Raw genomic sequence first — 18618 nt, forward strand, 5'->3', positions numbered from 1 at the left:
CCTGCCTGCCTGCCTGCCTGCCTGCCTGCCTGCCTGCCTGCCTGCCTCTCTCTAGTCAGAGGGAGACTGCTCCTTTTGGCTTTCCAGGCCTTCTTATAAGGCCCAGTTCCTTAGTTTGGGGCGTGGTCCCAGCTGCAGCCACTTCCCCCAATCAGCCAGGGTTTTGCTCCCTTTCGCAGCCCCAGCCCTCTGCAGGGCTTTTCCAACCCTTTCAGGGCTGGAGTGGGTGTTCACCCCGCTACACACCCTCCCCCTCAAAATCCCCACCCCTGGGGATCGAGGGGCCGTCTGGCCTGTGCCGCCTGGAGGTGTCCCGCCAGTCACACCCACCTTTCCTCCGTGTCCTTTAGTTTCAAGGCCAGGTCTTCCTTTTCATGGCAGACTTTTTGGAGCTCCGTCTCCACCGTCTGATGGGCCTGCTCCATGACGTCTAGCCGCGCCCTCAGGTCAGCCTCCCCCTGACCCTCCACCCTCAGGGTCTGGGTCCATTTGGTGGCTTGCTCCCGGATCACCAGGGCCCCAGCTTCTTTCTGGGCCCACTCAGTCTGGGTTCCCTGGTAAAGGCGGTCCTGGCCATGGTCTGGGTCCCGGCCTCCCGCCGGGCCCACTTGGTTCCCGTCTCTTTATCCGCCGCCCCCTGTGGGTGGCACCTGGGCAAGTCCACTGTCACCTCTGCAGCCTCCAGCCTATCCTTATCTGGTTTGGGCCCTCCCGGCACCTCCTTTGGGCCCACCTCAGTTTCCCCAGGGGGGCAGTGCCTCCTTATATATATCCCAGTTTCTGGCAGCACCAGCAAACTTGCCACTTCTTTGCTGTCGTGGGCCTTTCAGGATCCCTCCGATGTGCTACCCCGTCGCCGGGGCTGACCTGGACGCTTTGCCTCGGGCCTGGGCACGCCCACCGCAGGTGGCCTTCCCGCTCACAGGCCCAACATATCTTCCACCGCCTGGGTTCCCTCACCCCGCAGCCAGCTTGAGGAACTTGCTGCTTTCCCTGTTCGGGGCGAGGCATCCTGCCTCCAACCCTGTAGGGACAGTCCCATCTTATGTGTCCTATCCTGCCACAGGCGTAGCAAGCCCGACGCTCTGCCACCGGCCTCCTGGCCCTGGCAGTCCACTGCCTACGCCCTCCGCGGTTTCTTGCTAACTCCTTCCCAAGGAGTTTCTGCAGGGCCCGCTGTTCTTCCGCCAGCTGTCCGACTTGTTCTTGGAGGGCCCATAGCACCTCCCACAGTTCCTGTTGGATCTCCCATAACACCAGCAGCTCTTCGGCCCCCTTCTGCCGGGTCGCTGCCTCCGGGCCCCACCCAGGAATGGTACCTGGGACCTCTGCATAATAAACCCCCACATACCCGGGGTCCATCATCCCCCGCTTCAGTTTCTCCACCTTCTCCAGTCTGGGCAATAGATCCACAGTCCTTGCCCTGCCCCTTGTATCAGGGGCGGACCGCTAGTGCCCGCATTCTCCACCATGCGCAGCAAAGCGGACTCACCCCTGCGGCACCTCCTGCTGGTCGTCCTCGGGAATTAGCTCTTCGACCCAGGAGCGCCCTCTGCAGGCCAGTGATCCCCTTGCCGTTGTCCCCCATTTCACTCCCAGGACCCCGGTGCCCTTGTCTCAGGGTTCTGCCTCCTGCAGTACCCCACAGTCTTACTGGGTTTCCCCACCCACTATCCCCACGTCGCCTCAGTCATGGCTACTGCTAGTCTCGGTTTAGCCCCCGCACCCTGGGGCGGACTGCAGTCTATCAGCCGATCATCACAGGCAACAAGGGGTTTAGACTGGCTGCCTTTACCCACCCTCAGGCTGCCCCTCTGCAAGCCCAGTACCTAGATGGGCCTCGAACTAGGCCCTGCAGCCTGGGGAGTTACTTGACTAGGGCTTCCCAGCTCCTAAGGCCTTTCCCCAGCCCTGCCTCACTCTAGGTCCCCTGGGTGAGTTCCCAAGCAGCCAGGCCTGTCTCTCTCTCTAGTCAGAGGGATACTGCTCCTTCTGGCTTCCCAGGCCTTCTTATAAGGCCCAGTTCCTTCTTATAAGGCCCCAGCTTCAGCCACTTCCCCCAATCAGCCAGGGTTTTGCTCCATTTCGCAGCCCAGCCCTCTGCAGGGCTTTTCCAACCCTTTCAGGGCTGGAGCGGGTGTTCACCCCGCTACAGAAAGAAAGAAAGAAAGACATAGAGTCCTGATAAAGATGATGAGGATAGATAGATAGATAGATAGATAGATAGGAGTTAGTGAGTGAATGAGTGATTAGCAAGAGATAAGGGGAACGAGTTGATTCATTCTTGTACCGCTGAAAAATATTATTCAGTTTATCCGTGATATTCATATTCATATTCATTCATATTCGTCATATTCAGTGATGTACCTGGGTATGAACCCGGGCGGGATATAGACAAGGAAATGGTGTGGGCTACCTGGCTGTGAGGTGGCATGGAAAATGCATGGAGGTGGCAGTGGGAAAGGTTGGTATGAAAATGTTACACACACCAGCCATAGGAGAGTGTTTCAGAGCTTTATGAATTTAGTATCAGAGCTGTATCGAGGGACTGTTCTGAGACAGGATTCCTCCTGTAATGTCCAGCCCAGAATTGAAATATCATCCCACAGCCCTATAGATAGGGATTAGCCTCTCTTTGATCAATGAGGAATTTTATGTCTGCAACCCAAAATTGTATTGAGTAGAAATAGGTAAGTAAACAAAACCACAGACATATACAGACACAGAATCCACACACATATTCTGCTGCACTTACACACATGCAAACACAATTAAACACACACACTGACACTACCACAAATACACACATAACACACAATCATATATATGCACACTGAAACACACACATGGAGACCATACCAGAATCACACAAAAGCACACACAACTGCACAAACACCTACATATAAATTAGCAAAAATTCATAACTGTATGCATACACAATTGAACACCAATAGACACTACCACAGTCACACAGAATCACATACACAATCGCATACATGAACAACACCACACACAGCACAACCATATCCATATACAATAGAAAATAGGCACTACTGCAATCACAAACACAATGAGAAACATACACATAAGAATGGCCATATTGGGTCAGACCAAAGGTCCATCTAGCCCAGTATCCTGTCTTCTGACAGTGGCCAATGCCAGGTGCCCCAGAGGGAATTAACAGAACAGGTAATCATCAAGTGATCCATCCCCTGTTGCTCATTCCCAGCTTCTGGCAAACAGGCTAGTAACACCATCCCTGCCCATACTGGCTAATAGCCATTTATGGACCTATCCTCCATGAATTTATCTAGTTCTTTTCTGAACCCTGTGATAGTTTTGACCTTCACAACATCCCCTGGCAACAAGTTCCACAGGTTAACTGTGCATTACATGAAGAAATACTTCCTCTTGTTTGTTTTAAACCTGCTGCCTATTAATTTCATTTGGTCGCCCCTAAATAACACTTCCATAACACTTCCTTATTTACTTTCTCCACACCACTCATGATTTTATAGACCTCTGTCATATCACCCCTTAGTCATCTCTTTTCCAAGCTGAAAAGTCCCAGTTTTATTAATCTCTCCTCATATGGCAGCCATTCCATACCCCTAATAATTTTTGTTGCCCTTTTCTGAACCTTTTCCAATTCCAATATATCTTTTTTGAGATGGGGCGACCACATCTGCATTCAATATTCAAGAACTGACATACTATGGACTTATATAGATGCAATATGATATTTTCTGTCTTATTATCTATCCCTTTCTTACTGATTCCCAACATTCTGTTCACTTTTTTGACTGCCGTTGCACATTGAGTAGATGTTTTCAGATGACTGCCGCTGCACATTGAGTGGATGTTTTCAGAACAGACACAATCATATATATACACAATAAAACTCTCACAGACACAAACACACACAACCAGATAAAGTAACAAACACAATCATGCAATCAAATACAAATACACACATGAGGAGACACACAGACACACTTGCCTGCCTTGATATTGCACAATTTAAGGTGAAATTATCCCCTAAAATGTTCTGTCCTAGTTCACAAACAACCTACATCCGAGTTTTTCAAAATCTACCTAAGGGATTTAGATGCTCAGTTCCCAAAAACTGTAATAAAGACTGGGCATCCAAATCTTCTAGGTTGCTTTGAAACCTCAGCCTCATTCCTTAAATGTATTCCCTTTCGAGTCATCCCTCTCAGCTGTGAAGAAAATGGCAAATGAAACTGCCCCAACTGAGTTCATCATCATGGGGTTCTCCAACCTCCATCAGCTTCAGTTCTTGCTCTTTGGGGTCTTCTTGGTCACCTACTTGTGCACGCTGGTGGGGAACATCTCCATCATCATCATCGTCTGCACGGATGCCCAGCTCCGCACCCCCATGTACTTTTTCCTGGGTAACCTCTTTTTCCTGGACCTCTGCTACACCACCACCAATGTCCCCCGATGTTGGTGCACCTACTGGTGGAAAGGAAGAGGATCAGCTATGCAGGCTGCATTGTCCAGCTCTATTTATTCCCGGCCTTTGTGGGTATGGAGTGCATCCTCTTGGCGGTGATGGCTTATGTCCGCTACGTAGTGATATGCATCCCCTTGCACTACTTGGTCATCATGAGGAAAACCCTGTGCCTCCAGCTGGCTGGTGCCTCCTGGCCAGCGGCTTCCTCAACTCTGGAGTGCACACATTTTTCACCTTCCGGCTGCCCTTTTGCAGGGCCAACCAGATCAACTACTTCTTCTGCGACATCCCGCCCCACCTCAATCTCTCCTGCAGAGACACCTCCTTCAATAAATCATCCCGCATGCCGTCGGGGTCTTCATTGGGTGGATCCCATTCCTGTGCATCATCTTGTCTTACGTCTACATCATCTCCACCCTCCTGAAGATATGGTCCACAGAGGGGAGGCTCAAAGCTTTTTCCACCTGTGGGTCCCACCTGACCATCGTCCTGATGTACTACGGGAGCTCCATCTTCACCTATGTCAGGCCCAGCTCCAGCTACTCACTGGACAATGACAGACTGTCTCGGTGCTTTACAGGATATTAACCCTCATGTTGAACCCACTGATCTACAGCCTGAGGAACAAAGATGTGAAGGGGGCACTGAGAAAAGTTTTCATGGCGAAACTGGATTTGCAATGCAAGTGGCAAATTTCCCCGCATTGGTCTACACACAATATACATACACACAATATATGAAAGGCTGTTTTATTAGGATTTTCTTTTCTCTGTCAAAATGTTTGGTCTCATCTCTGACACCCTGGCACCCCAACATTCTCCACTATCATGTAATTAGGATATGTTTTGTACAAAGTAGGCCTTGTGATTCTAAAAGTGTTCATCTGCTAGACATTAATATCTCGTTGGATTGTATGTGCTGTTGTTGTATGTGAAGTTGAAGTTTGCCTATGTATGTGTTACTGAAACATATTGTGAGGTTGAAAACACCCACAAGCAGCCTTTCAGGTACAATAGTAAAAATGCCAAACAATGTTAATGGCTTATTGAGAAAATGCACAGAAGCACAAAGATTACCACAGAACTGTGTACAGTAGAAATCTCTCAGAGATAGCACAATGGGAACTGTCTGACCCAGGTCACAGGAAAAGAGCTTTCTAGCAGTGCGAAGAAGATATAAAAGGGGAGAAATGACATCATGCTGGGACTCACTCTCCCTACAACAACACACCTGGAAACACCTGAGGAATAAAGACTCAACAGGGGGAAAGTGATGGTTCCAGGCAAAGGGATTTCTAGCCTGTTTATGAAAACCTAGGAAAAACCCAAGCTGCAAAGCTGAGGCAGCTTGTACCTTAAGAATCTGCCAGCCTGTTTATCTCTCAGGGTGAGAATTTGTTAATTTATATCCTACCTATCTAGTATGTTAAACTCAGTTTGCGGTTTTGTTTATTTACTAGGTAATCTGCTTTGATCTGTTTGCTATCACTTATAATCACTTAAAATCTATCGTTTTGTAGTTAATAAACGTCTTTTATTTTTTAATGCAAACCAATGTGCATTTGACTAAGGTGTTTGGGGGGAAACTAAGCTTGGTCACCGCAAGTGTGCATGGTCCTCTTCACATTGAGGGAGAGGCGGACCAGGTATTAAACCCATATACTGGCCAGATTTGACCAGGACAGGATGGTACTGCGCTGGAGTCCTAGGCTGGGATGCTGGTGGTTAGAGAGCCTGCATGTCACTATAACTGGGTGAAGGCTGGTGAAAGTACAAGCTTGGAGGTCTTTGCAACTTGTCACAGAAGCACGGTGTGAGAGAGGGAGCCCAGGCTAGTTGGTCAGAGGGCTCAGCGGCACCCCAGTTCCAGGTGGCACCCCAGGGGGAACCTGTCACATCCTCCATAGTAGCAAAATGAAAACCAAAACAAAACAATAAAAAGCAACTCACCAGCTCATCTCACAAAACAGAGAACAAAAATGACATAGCAAATTAAAAAATATAGCTTTATTTTCCAAGCCTTTTAGACTAATTAATAAATGAAATGGTAAAGAACAGTAACAAATGGTAAAATGGGGTCTATACTGGTTATAAGATGACACAAAAGGTTAAGAGACAAATGTATAATGGATGCTGGGGCTGTAAGCATTGCTGGAGCCCTAAGCATAAGAAACAGTGTGAACCAAAGGCTGGGAACTGGAATAGGCCTGGCCTTGGCAAAATAGCAATGCACCAAGTATCAGATAACCAAGTAAGCACATTCCCGAAATGAGAGGATGGTACAAAAACATACAGATCTCTTAAGTAACTGCATAAACACAGTCGTAAGAGATAGTATAAGAAGACACTGACCCCTCATAACATAAGGAGCGAATGACAGGATAATGGATGAAGATGTTTTGTGCAAACTAGCAAGTAAGAGAATAAGGGTGGTAACTAACATCTGGAGTGTGATACGTAACTTTATTGTATCAATGTATAAAAGGAGAAGTCATAGGAGGGGCTTCTTTGTAACATCCAAGGGGACAGGACCCATGGGGAGCGGGGAGGGGGCACCATCCAGCCCCGCTCTGCTCCCAGCTCTGCTCTGCTCCCAGCCCTGGACGAAGCCAAGGCCTCAGCCCCTGGTATCGGCTCTGTTCCCAGCCCAGGCGCCACTTCTGACCCCAGACCCACTCCCAGCTGTGGCCCCAGCCTTCACCCCCTTACCCCGTCCGCATCCCCCCCACTGGAGCCATGGCCCCACTCCCGGCCCCGGCTCTGGTGGTTGGGGGGGGCACGGACAGGGGTAAAGGGTGGGCGCAACCCTAAAATGTATGGGGACCACTGATCTATCCTATATAATAGGCACTACGAGCAGTAGTGTGTCTGCAACCAATGGGAGTTAGATGCTTTGCCATTTTGAAAATCCCATTAGGTTTCTGTCAGCATCTTTAGATGCCCCAAAACCTTTAAAAATGTGGACTCTAACTCTCATTGAAAGTTGATGTGACTTAGGCACCTAAATCACTTAGGTGACTACCCCATGATGTCTATCTCCATCTTTACACCTTTTTACATCTACCCTTTCTCTCTTTGTGCCTCAGTTCCCCATGTGTAAATTGGGGATAATATCCTCCTGTACCTCTCTGGGGAACTGTGAGGATATAAACCTTTTAAATGTTGGGGGTGCTCAGATACTTTGGTGTTGGTAAGTTCCATAGATAGGAAACATGGCATAGACCTCATCTATCTTATAAGGAGATTGAGGTTAGTTTTCCTTTCACCATGATTTTCCCTTTGAGGTTGGAAGTTCTCCATCATTAACACTGTTATTTGCACCCTCTTAAGTTTGTCTGTGATAAATGTTCCCTGCTCATCAATTTAAAATTCCCAGGACCCGAAATGCCATTGGAGAGCTCACCGTCTCCCATAAAGGATTATTAACGAATCAAGAGAATCCTTTTTCCCTTTTGTAAACAACACGGGCCGGAATATACCAATCAGGTCAGCAGAACTGAAAAGACTGAGGAAGATACCAGACTCCCTACTGAAAGCATTGATTTATTTGATAGAAAACAGACTGCAGATCCTGTGTCTTGGTCCAGAAAACCTGAATCAAGGACTGGCATCAGCTTGTAATTCACCTGTCAGAAAGGTAAAACCAACCTTCATCTCTGAAATGAAAGCAAAGCCCCGATTCAACAAGAAGTATGGGCACGCCTTTAAGGACATGAGTGCTTCTTTTGATGTCAGTCACATACTTACATATAAGTGCCTTGCTGATTTGAGGGGTTAGAGAAGATGAAATATATATAAATTGATCTTCTTTCCCATCTACCAAATGCAAGATTTTTCCCTCACACAATGGAACCAACTGAGATAATTGAGGTATATCGGAGACTCTCTTCCCCTGCTTCTCAATTTCTGTCTTAGACTATCTCCCACTGGGAATCTATATAGCAGTAAATGTATGTGGCTCACTCTGACTGTATTAAGAAAGCAAGAATGTCTCTTCTCTCATTGCCTTGTGGTATATTTATTAAAGTGTCTTGAAAATTCAGGCCTCGAAAACTAATATTCTGGGTGACAAGTATCGGGGGTAGCCGTGTTAGTCTGTATCCACAAAAACAACAAGGAGTCCAGTGGTACCTTAAAGACTAGCAGATTTATTTGGGCATAAGCTTTTGTGGGTAAAACACCCACTTCTTGTAGTTATTCTGGGTGAAGACGTTTTTACATCAATTCCTGGAATAGTGTCAGAACTAGCAGAAATTTACTTGGGAAGATCCAGACTTTTTTACTTGAACTTGGTTGGTTACAGACCCTGAAATAGCGCTGTTCCTTCCTTGAGATTTCAGTGCTTCGATGGGTTCTCTTCATGATTTGAAGTCATCTATTTTTGAAAAACGTTTAGATATTGAACGTTAAAGCTTGCCCACAAATGCATTTCAATTTCTGACCAAAACTTCAAAGCAAATGAAAATCACTTTGTCAACATTTTTCTGTGATTTTTTTTTCTTCATGATTTTGTCAAAAACCTGCAAACCCAAGAATGTAATCCTCTTTTAGATTTTTGGAGAGCCAAAGGGAAATAAATGATATTTAGATTTTGTTTTTTCAAACAAAAGCCCAAATATTTAAATGAAAATTGATATTTTACATTTAGAGAGACAAGGAGGGTGAGGTAATATATTTTATTGGACCAACTTCTTTTTGGTGAAAGAGCCAAGCTTTCGAGGTCCCCAGAGCCCTCCTTCTGTTTAATTTATTAGCCATTTTTCATTAAAAAAAGAAGTCAACAAAATTTTTCAGCTAGTTCCATTTAATACACTTGTTATAATCTGTGATGAAATTGATGGCACCTTGGCTGGCAGGAATCTACCTAGGGTTTTAGACAAGTTATTTCTGAAGATCTGAAATGTCTGTGGGCTAGAGGATTTAGTGGGGAACCTCACCTTCATATCTTCATGAAGTGGGAGTGCTGTGAATTAAGTCACTTCGGGCCAGAGTCAAATCAAGAGGAGTCAAGTTTGTAAATATCCTTAAAATCTGACCTCTGAGTCCTTTGGAAAATGTTATTCTCAGTGCCTAAGAACTTTAGGCTCCTTTCAAAATCCCAGCCTGAATAACAAATGTGATCCACCTTCTTCACTGGTAGGCACCTTTGCCAATTATAGACGCTTCCCATGTCAAACAAATATAAGACACCAGAAAGCTTTTTTCCATCCCCACTTGATACACATATAATCTTGAAGCTAGCTGCTGGGCTCCAGTTCTTGCAAAGCTGTTGAGAAATGTCAGTGTCACAGATATATAATTAAAGGTTATGAATCAAATATCAATATCTTGCTCTTTAAGAAGGGCGATAGAAATGGCTTTAGTGTGCTTTCGCCTATTAACTGGCATGCCCTATCGTTTCGTATTTATAATGTGAGCAGAACAAGTTGGAAGATCAAGGAAATCTTAACAGAAGAAAAAGAGGTAGAGTTCTTCCACAAGGTGGAGCTGTTTAAACACTGATTGTCTCATTTTTAAATACACAGGGTCCATGCCACCACCGTCAATGGAGCACCTGTTGTAAACCAGCGTAACTTTGGAAATCAGTTGGCCAGCTGATGTGAATCAGAGGCGCTACATAGAAGTTAATGGGCCAGACCTCCAGCAGGTGTACATTGGCATAGTTCTTGGAATTTGTTGCAGTTCTGACAATATACACGAATTGAAGGCCTGGGTGAAGATTTTCAAAGGAGTTTGATGACACCTAAAGATGCAGATAGGTACTCAGTGTGGGATTTTCAGAAGTGTCTACACATGCTAAGTACATGATCCCATTGACTGAGTTAGGTCCCTAACAAGCTTCAAATACATTTGAAAATCTGCACCCTGTCCCACATTGCTGAAGAAAGGAGGTTGAGTTTAGATTTGCTTTATTTCAACACGGGTTTGCATTCTGTCCAAAAAAGTGGGAAAAAGTTGAATAAAGGTGTCTGCAAGATACTATTAAGACCAGAGTTAGTGTCATGGCCGGGCTGAAGGCAGACTGTGCCCACCCGTCAGCTGCAAAATCTTAATCAGGAGACAAGCATTGGGACTGGGAGTGAGCCAAGTCAAAATGCCAGGAAGTCAGAGCCAAGCACCAGGTTGCAAATAGCAGAGTCAGGGTCCCACCAGGTCAGGATGTTAGGAAGTCAGGGTCAGGCACCAGTTTATAGACAGCAAGCAAACAGTAAAATCACAGAAAAACCAGAGTCAGAAGCCAGAGTCTAGGATCTACATCAAACTGGGTCTGGTGCAGGAGAAGACAGGCAGCCTGCATTGTTATTCAGCCAGCATCAGCCAATCACTGAGCTGTGAGGGGCCGCCACTCAGGCCCTACTGGGTGGTATTTCCTGAATTGCCTAGCTTCACAGACTCCTCCCAACTAAGCTTGCAGTGGCAATGTGGAACTGTCAGAAGCCCACCCCGGCCTATGGGCCCAGTTTCTAATCCCAGAGGGTCTTATAGTTAGGGTTGGAAGAAATGGAGACTGCAACAGGGTGGGTGGCTTATGAAATGAAGCGGTGCATTTATGCTTGCCTCAGGCATCAGAGAGACCAGAAAATGCATGTTTACTGGGTTCTCAGCTCAAACATGTGCTACTGATCACTAGGGAAAGGGGAGGGGGTTGTGAATATTTATGTGTTTAATTATTGACCGTGTATTAAAATTCTAACTTCATCAAATTTATAGTGCAGAGGTTTTGCTTAATTTTTCTATGTACAGTTCATGGACTTTGCAGAGTGGGGAAATCAAACAGTGACAGAATTCATCCTCCTGGAATATGGGGATCTCCCAGAGCTGCAGATTTTTCTCTTTCTGCTATTCCTGGTGATCTACATTGTGACCATGGCTGGGAACATCCTCATCATTGTGCTAGTGGTGGCTGATCAGCACCTCCACACACCCATGTACTTCTTCCTGGGGAACTTGTCCTGTTTGGAGACCTGCTACACCTCCACCATCCTGCCAAGGATGCTGGCTGCTCTCCTGACAGGGGACAGAACCATTTCTGCTAGCAGCTGCATCACACAGTTCTATTTTATTGCTTCTCTGGTGTGTACGGAATGTTATCTCTTATCCATGATGGTTTACGATCAGTATTTAGCCATATGTAAACCGCTATTTTATGCAGCCATAGCGAATGGTAGGTTATGTCTACATTTAACAGCTGGGTCTTGGATGAGTGGGTTTCTAGCTATCACCGTAGTAATAATTTTGATGTCACAATTGTCTTTCTGCAGCCAAAATGAAATTGACAGTTTCTTTTGTGATTTCACCCCAGTAATAAAACTCAACTGCAGTGATCTCCGTGGGCTGAAGGTGGTGGCTTTCATATGCTCCTCAGCCTTCTCCCTGGTTCCCTTTGTATTAACCCTGACATCCTATGTTTGCATCATCAGCACCATCCTGAGAATCCTGTCCAGCAACGGGAAACAAATGGCTTTTTCCACCTGCTCCTCTCACCTCACTGTGATTACAATTTACTATGGGATCTTGTAGGGAGGCGATGTGCTTCCCCGTCACCCCGGAGAGGGATGAGCTCCACCAGACACCAGAATGGGCGGAGCCAGAGAACTCCAAGCCCACCCCCCAGAGGGTCAGGTGCCAGACAGGAAGTATAAGAGCCCAACCCTAGAGTTCATTCGAGAGGCAGCCGCTGGAGAGGCCAGACGCCTCCAGCCCAGCTCCCACTGGGGAGACTCCAGCAACCAGTGGTGGACCTGGAGACTGGCAGGACCGGCTGATACTTGATGCGGACCAGCGTGTGGGAGAGTCACTGAACCTACCCCTTGCCAGCTACCCTGAGGGTCCAATGGTGATCGACCCCCTTGAGGACACCACCTTGACCCAGGTACCTCCAGAGAAGGAGTTGGGAAGTAGCCCGGGGGCAGCCAACCCGAGTCTGGCTACAAAACAGCTGGAACCCATGTCACTGTGTTGCGGCCAGGATCCCCACTGACACAGCAGCGGGCCTTTGGCCGCTGCTAGGGCCCCAGGCTGGGAAACAGTGGAGTTGAAGGGCCTGCGTCCCCCCCTCCCACCCAACATGTGGGTGGCAGTCTCCCCCTCTCCCAGGCCGCTCAGATCCTGAAGCCACAGGTGTGCTATTTACCTGTGTTTGCTCAGCCCTGCCTGAGGATCTGAGCCTTAGACTTACTTCTGCTGTACCTATATAAACTGCAGCTCAGCCCCTGCCTGAGGGCCTGAGCCTTGAACTCTTTACTGCCCCACCCTGATCCAGGGCCTGGGCCTGTTAACTGCTAACTGTTACCTGTGTTTGCTCAGCCGCTGCCGGACAGCTTGAGCCAGGACTCCTGTGGTCCGACTGATTCCCCAGGGGCCAGTGTAGGGACTAAGGGTGGCGGTGTGGTTCTCTGCCGCCCCAGATATGGACGAGCCCTGATGAACCCTCTCTACAGACCTTGATATGTGTCTATATGCTACCAGATACCAATCCACCAAGAGCCCTGAACAAAGTGTTCTCTGGCTTTTACATTGTCTTGACACCCCTGGTCAACCCGCTCATCTACAACCTGGGAAACAGAGAGGTCAAGGAGGCCCTGAGGAAAGCTGTCAGTAACATCAGGGGTTTCTCAGAATCCCGATATTCAAGCTAACATGTTTAAGGTCAAATAAAATACGAAGTGATTGGACTGTGGTTCTTCCTTATTCAATCATGTGTCCCAGTGAAGTCACCAGACTCTGCATGTGAATAAAGATTATGCATGGGATTTTCCAAGGAGCCTAAGGAAATCGAGTTGGCTCACTGAGGGCTTGTCTACATGGGTGGGCTGGTGGTGTTGCTGTATAGGAGGTGCGAGTTCTAAAGCACATTAACATGCTGTGCATTCATTGATCTCTGTAGCTCCTCTAGGTGCTTTAAGGTAATGCTGTTTGCTCTTCGACTCCCTTACAAATTCCAACCTCTGCACATAAAACCCTCTAGAGGAGATGGACAAGGGCACAGACTGCAGGTGAGGGAGCCAGTGCTGCATATTAAATTAATTTATCACATGCCTCTGCATTTCATCACATCAGTGACAACTCCATGAATGTATGTAGAGCAGTGTGTATGCCTCTTGTTATAAATTCCTGAGTGAATGATACTTGTGTACACAATAAACGTATTTGTATGTAAAATATGTGAATATTTCTTTAATTTGTATATGACTGCTATTGCTATTACTAATAGATCTTCTCCCTTCCGGGCTCCCTCTCTGATGTCACCCACCACCACCAGACTCCCATGTTCCAGGCTCCCCACTTCTTGGCTTCTTGTCCCAGTCTCTTAGCCCAGTCAGTCCCAGTTTTCTCCCTGAACCCCAGATTCTCATCAGATGTGTTTTCCCTCCTCACCGAACCATATCCCTGTTCCCCACTGGCTCTCAGTCACAGACTCTTTGTCCAGCCAGTCCCAGGCCCCCGCACCCTCACTCATGTCATCTGATCTACCTGTTTCCTGCCCTTCATCAGGTCCCAATCCCAGTTCCTTTTTTCAACCAGTCTTCCTCTCCCAGCTACCAACCCCAATCTCTCCCCTCAGCTCTCAGACCCAGTCTTCTTTCCAAAATGGTTCCAGTCTCTCTTCACCACCCCCAACATTCCAGGCCCAACTCTGCCCCAACTCCCAGGCCTAGTTTCTATTCTCATCCACCCCAGTCCCAGTCTCCATGTCCCTGTCTACTGCATTCCCTCGCTCATGGCCTTGAACTTCTTCCCTATGCATTTGACTCAGATGGCGTCCTCCTCCATTGCTGTCTTGGATTAGCGGGGGGGGGGGGTGTCTATGAGAGCACAGGAGAGATAGGCTCCCTGCTGTCATTTCTGGTGCCTGCCCTGAGTTGGGACAGACTGTTAAGCATAAGGGGTAAACACATTTTTGGGAGACCACTTAAAATGAAGTGGGCAATTGTTATGGCCTTCAAACAACCCCACAACCTCTCCAAGATAATCATCAGACGCACGCTCACCACAGACCAGGACTCACCAACTCAAAGCAGAACCAGACCCTTCCAGAATAACAGGTCCAAAACAGGCAGCCATATCTCCACTTCTACAATGATCAACATTCATAACTCTGAAAATCATGGACTCCACAGAACACTAGTTTTATGGCTCAGTAACAAACCCCACTGCCTGCTAATCCTCAATTGCCCACTCAATTTTTAGTAGTCTCCTACAGCATGTGTAAATCCCTTATGCTTAAAAATCTGTCCTAACTTGTATTTAGCTCAGACTTTCTGCTTTCCTTCCCCAGACCTGAAGAGGAGCCCTGTGAAGCTCGAAAGCTTGTCCCGTCCTTCAACAGAAGTTGGTCCAAAAATATATATATTGCCTCACCCATCTTGTATCTCTCATATCCTGGGACCAACACGGCTACAGCACTACTGCAAACAGACAGACAAACAGAGATAGAGCATGGAATAGAACTTGCTCCCACAAGCCATAATAGGAGCTAGTGTCCTCACTAAATTCTCATAAAATGCAAAGTGTGATCTAAATGAAGAGCAGCACTGAATAGATGATCCAGTCAAGCCAGGTGCTAACTAGAGCTGCCTGGAAAAATAAGGACACATTTGGACAACATTTCTTGTGGGGGAAAATGTGTCACTGAAAAATGTTTTGATGGAAGTTTTTTTTCAACCGGCTCTGATGCTCAGCCCTTCCTAAAAGGTGATGAGCGAGGGAAGAACAAGACCACATGTTTGTTGAGCATTGAACAAAGGGTAAAGTTATGGACTTCCCTTTCCACACATATCCCATGATACACTGCAGCAGCTCAGCCACAGGGAGAGACTGCTGTGCACCATGGGAGACGTAGTCTGGCTAGAGAGGAAGGCCCATGGAGGAGAATGAAAGCACTTGGGACTTGGAACTGCAGTTCCCATGGGATACAGCAGCGGCTCTGAGAGACACAGAGGACAATGTCAACCCAACCCAAATCAACACAAAACATTCAGTTTTGGTCAACAAATGGAAATGTATCATTTTGAATCCGGAATGTAGAAATTCTTTGAAGTTCACATATCAGTTGTGGGGTTTTTTGGTGTATGTGTGGGTGTGTAAAGGGAGGAGTTAACATCTTGTTCTGTGAACATTTTTCATATATTAATGTAACTGTCATGCCTTCACTGGAGTTTCTCTTGATTTTGCACCAGCATAAGTGAGAATAAATTTGGGCCCATTGATTTCATTAGTTATTCCTAATTCAAAGTGTGTTGTGTGAGTGGAGCACCAATCCTCATGGCTTTCAGTGGTGTTACTCCTGATTTACAACAGGATGAGTGACAGGAGAATATGGTTCACTGACCTCAGTGGAGTCACTCTGGATTAACACCAAAGTGAGCCCCCGAAGAATCAGCCCCCTTGACTGCAATGGGATTACTGCTGATTTATACTGAGGTGAGTGAAAGGAGACCTAGACCCACCATACCTGTCCATGTGGGGTGAGTGAGAGGAAAATCTAGCCATACAGAAAGCTATTCAAATGTTGAGCCTTTTAGACTTCCGTGGATTTACTCTTACTTTATAATGGACTGGAGACTGGAGAAATCAAACATCCATCACAGAATTCATCCTACTGGGATTCAGGAATCTCCAGGAATTGCAGACCCCTCTCTTCCTTCTGTTCCTGGTGATCTACATTGTGACCATGGCTGGGAACATCCTCATCATTGTGGTGGCTGATCAGCACCTCCACACCACCATGTACTTCTTCCTGGGGAACTTGTCCTGCTTGGAGACCTGCCCAGGATGCTGGCTGGTCTCCTGACTGGGGACAGGACTATTTCATTTATTGACTGCATCACACAACTGTATTTCTTTGGTTCTCTGGTATCTGTGGAATGTTGCCTCTTATCAGCAATGTCTTATGATCGGTATTTAGCGATATGCAAACCTCCGTATTATTCAGCCCTTATGAACGGCAGCATCTGCTTCCGCCTGGCAGCTGGGTCTTGGGTAAGTGGGTTTGTGGCTTGCACCATCACGACATGTTGGATATCACAAATGATTTATTGTGGCCCCAATGAAATTGACCATTTCTTTTGTGATTATGCCCTGTTAGTAAAACTGTCCTGCAGTGACACCCGCCTGATGGCTTTTGTGATCTTCCTGTTCTCCTCCATATTAACACTGCCTCCCTTTCTCTTAATCCTGGCATCCTATGTGTGCATCATCGCCACCATCCACAAAATTCCTTCCACCGCTGGGAGGCAAAAGGCCTTTTCCAACTGCTCCTCTGACCTTAGAGTGGTGACAATCTTCTATGGAACCCTGATCATTGTCTATCTGCTCCCAGACACGGACATACTGAGAGACCTGTACAAAGTGTTCTCTCTCTTGTACACAGTCCTGACTCCTCATGCCAATCCGCTCATCTACAGCCTGAGAAACAGAGAGGTGAAGGAGGCCCTGAGGAAATCTACTAATGAGGCTATGAATTTCATAACAAATATCAAATTATTTTGTATGTAGCTATTGCACATTGCAATAAAGTCAAGATAATAGAAACTTATCTTGTGGTGTGATGCTGTGAAACACAGGTCATACAGACAGCTCTTACTCACTAGAGCTGTTCTGTTAAATACAACGGGACACCTGCTGTCAGGAAGAGCTACCTGTACAAATAAGGGCAGCAGGGCCAAGCAATCCCTGACTCTGGGATGGATGGACCCTATATCTGCCTGGGGAAATGTGAGCTAATGGGGCAGAACCCATCCAGTTCCTACTGCAGTCAACTCCATGTATTACCCACTGATATCAATGGGAGTAGCAGGGAGTTGGAAATGGTGAATTTTCCCACAGTGCGGAGGGTCTACCTAACACATGTGTGTCACTCATTTCCCCACCTAGGCCCTATTTTCACCAGTGAAGTGTAAAAGAAGTGGCCTGTAGCCTTTATGTAGACCAGGGGTAGGCAACCTATGGCACGCGTGCTGAAGGCGGCACGCGAACTGATTTTCAGTGGCACTCACACTTCCTGGGTCCTGGCCGCCAGTCCAGGGGGCTCTGCATTTTAATTTAATTTTAAATGAAGCTTCTTAAACATTTTAAAAACCTTATTTACTTTACATACAACAATAGTTTACTTATATATTATAGACTTATAGAAAGAGACCTTCTAAAAACGTTCAAATGTATTACTGGCATGTGAAACCTTAAATTAGAGTGAATAAATGAAGACTCGGCACACCACTTCTGAAAGGTTGCCGACCCCTGGTGTAGACCCTTTACCAAGGGGAGGATTTCATCATCTCTCAGAAGTTGTCTTTCACTGGGGTTGTATCAGCAGCATCTTTCAATACATTTTCAAGACTGATAGTGACCTGTCTGTCTATCTGGTTGATCTAAAAACAATATATGGTGGGTTTTTTAGGCTACCCTAATTGCTCTTTATCTCTCCAGTCTTGGAATCACCGGGGTTTACAACAGCAACATATGTCAATAAAATTTAGGACTGACCTTTCTCTCTCTCTCTCTCCCTCACACCCTCTCTCTCTCTCTCTCTTTCTCTCAGATTAATTTTTACAGAAAATGTTGTGGGTTTTTTACGCTACTAATGGTGGTTTAAATGATATAATAATTATAAGTTGTTGTGTTAAAAATGTAATAATAATGATAATGCTTCATTTTAAACTTTATTTTTATTATTCTTATAATCCTTCAGTATTACATCATGAGAATTTTCCTTAAAAAATAGCCTTCACAACATACAAGATCTTTAATCTTAAAAAGGAGAAAGCTATTGTCTAAATGTATCCCCACAAGTCAACAATAAATGCTGACCACAAATCAACGCCTTTGGTTTGGGTAGTCTGGAATGTTGTTAAACCTTCTGCAGAATTCCTGCATTTTAGCTGCTCATCTGCACTCACTCTCCTTTTACTCACCTTGAAATTCTCATAGTGTCTGTCTTGAGGAGGTCACTGATCATGATGTCTTGCACCCCCAATGTGTTCTTGAGCAGCTAGTTCATAGCCAAGTGCTCCAATAATCACTAGGATCATCTTTGTTCTAGTTTTCCGTAATCATTCCACTTCATACTTCACCCCCTTCACTTCTTGTTCCTTTTAATGTTTCTCTCTGCTGAGTTGGCAATACTAATAAACATGGGCTTGT

General features: G+C 46.3%; 3 pseudogenes; all 3 read left to right on the plus strand.

The window, feature by feature from the left end:
- Positions 1–4231: 4231 nt before the first annotated feature.
- LOC112117395 lies at positions 4232–5217 on the plus strand (annotated as a pseudogene).
- A 6006-nt stretch (positions 5218–11223) lies between these two features.
- Positions 11224–13115, plus strand: LOC112117394 (annotated as a pseudogene).
- Positions 13116–16030: 2915 nt separating this feature from the next.
- LOC112117393 lies at positions 16031–16974 on the plus strand (annotated as a pseudogene).
- Positions 16975–18618: the final 1644 nt, after the last annotated feature.

The sequence above is a fragment of the Terrapene carolina genome, unplaced genomic scaffold (assembly GCF_002925995.2).
Source record: "Terrapene carolina triunguis isolate 2854851 unplaced genomic scaffold, T_m_triunguis-2.0 Scaffold233, whole genome shotgun sequence".
NCBI classification, from domain to species: domain Eukaryota; kingdom Metazoa; phylum Chordata; order Testudines; family Emydidae; genus Terrapene; species Terrapene triunguis.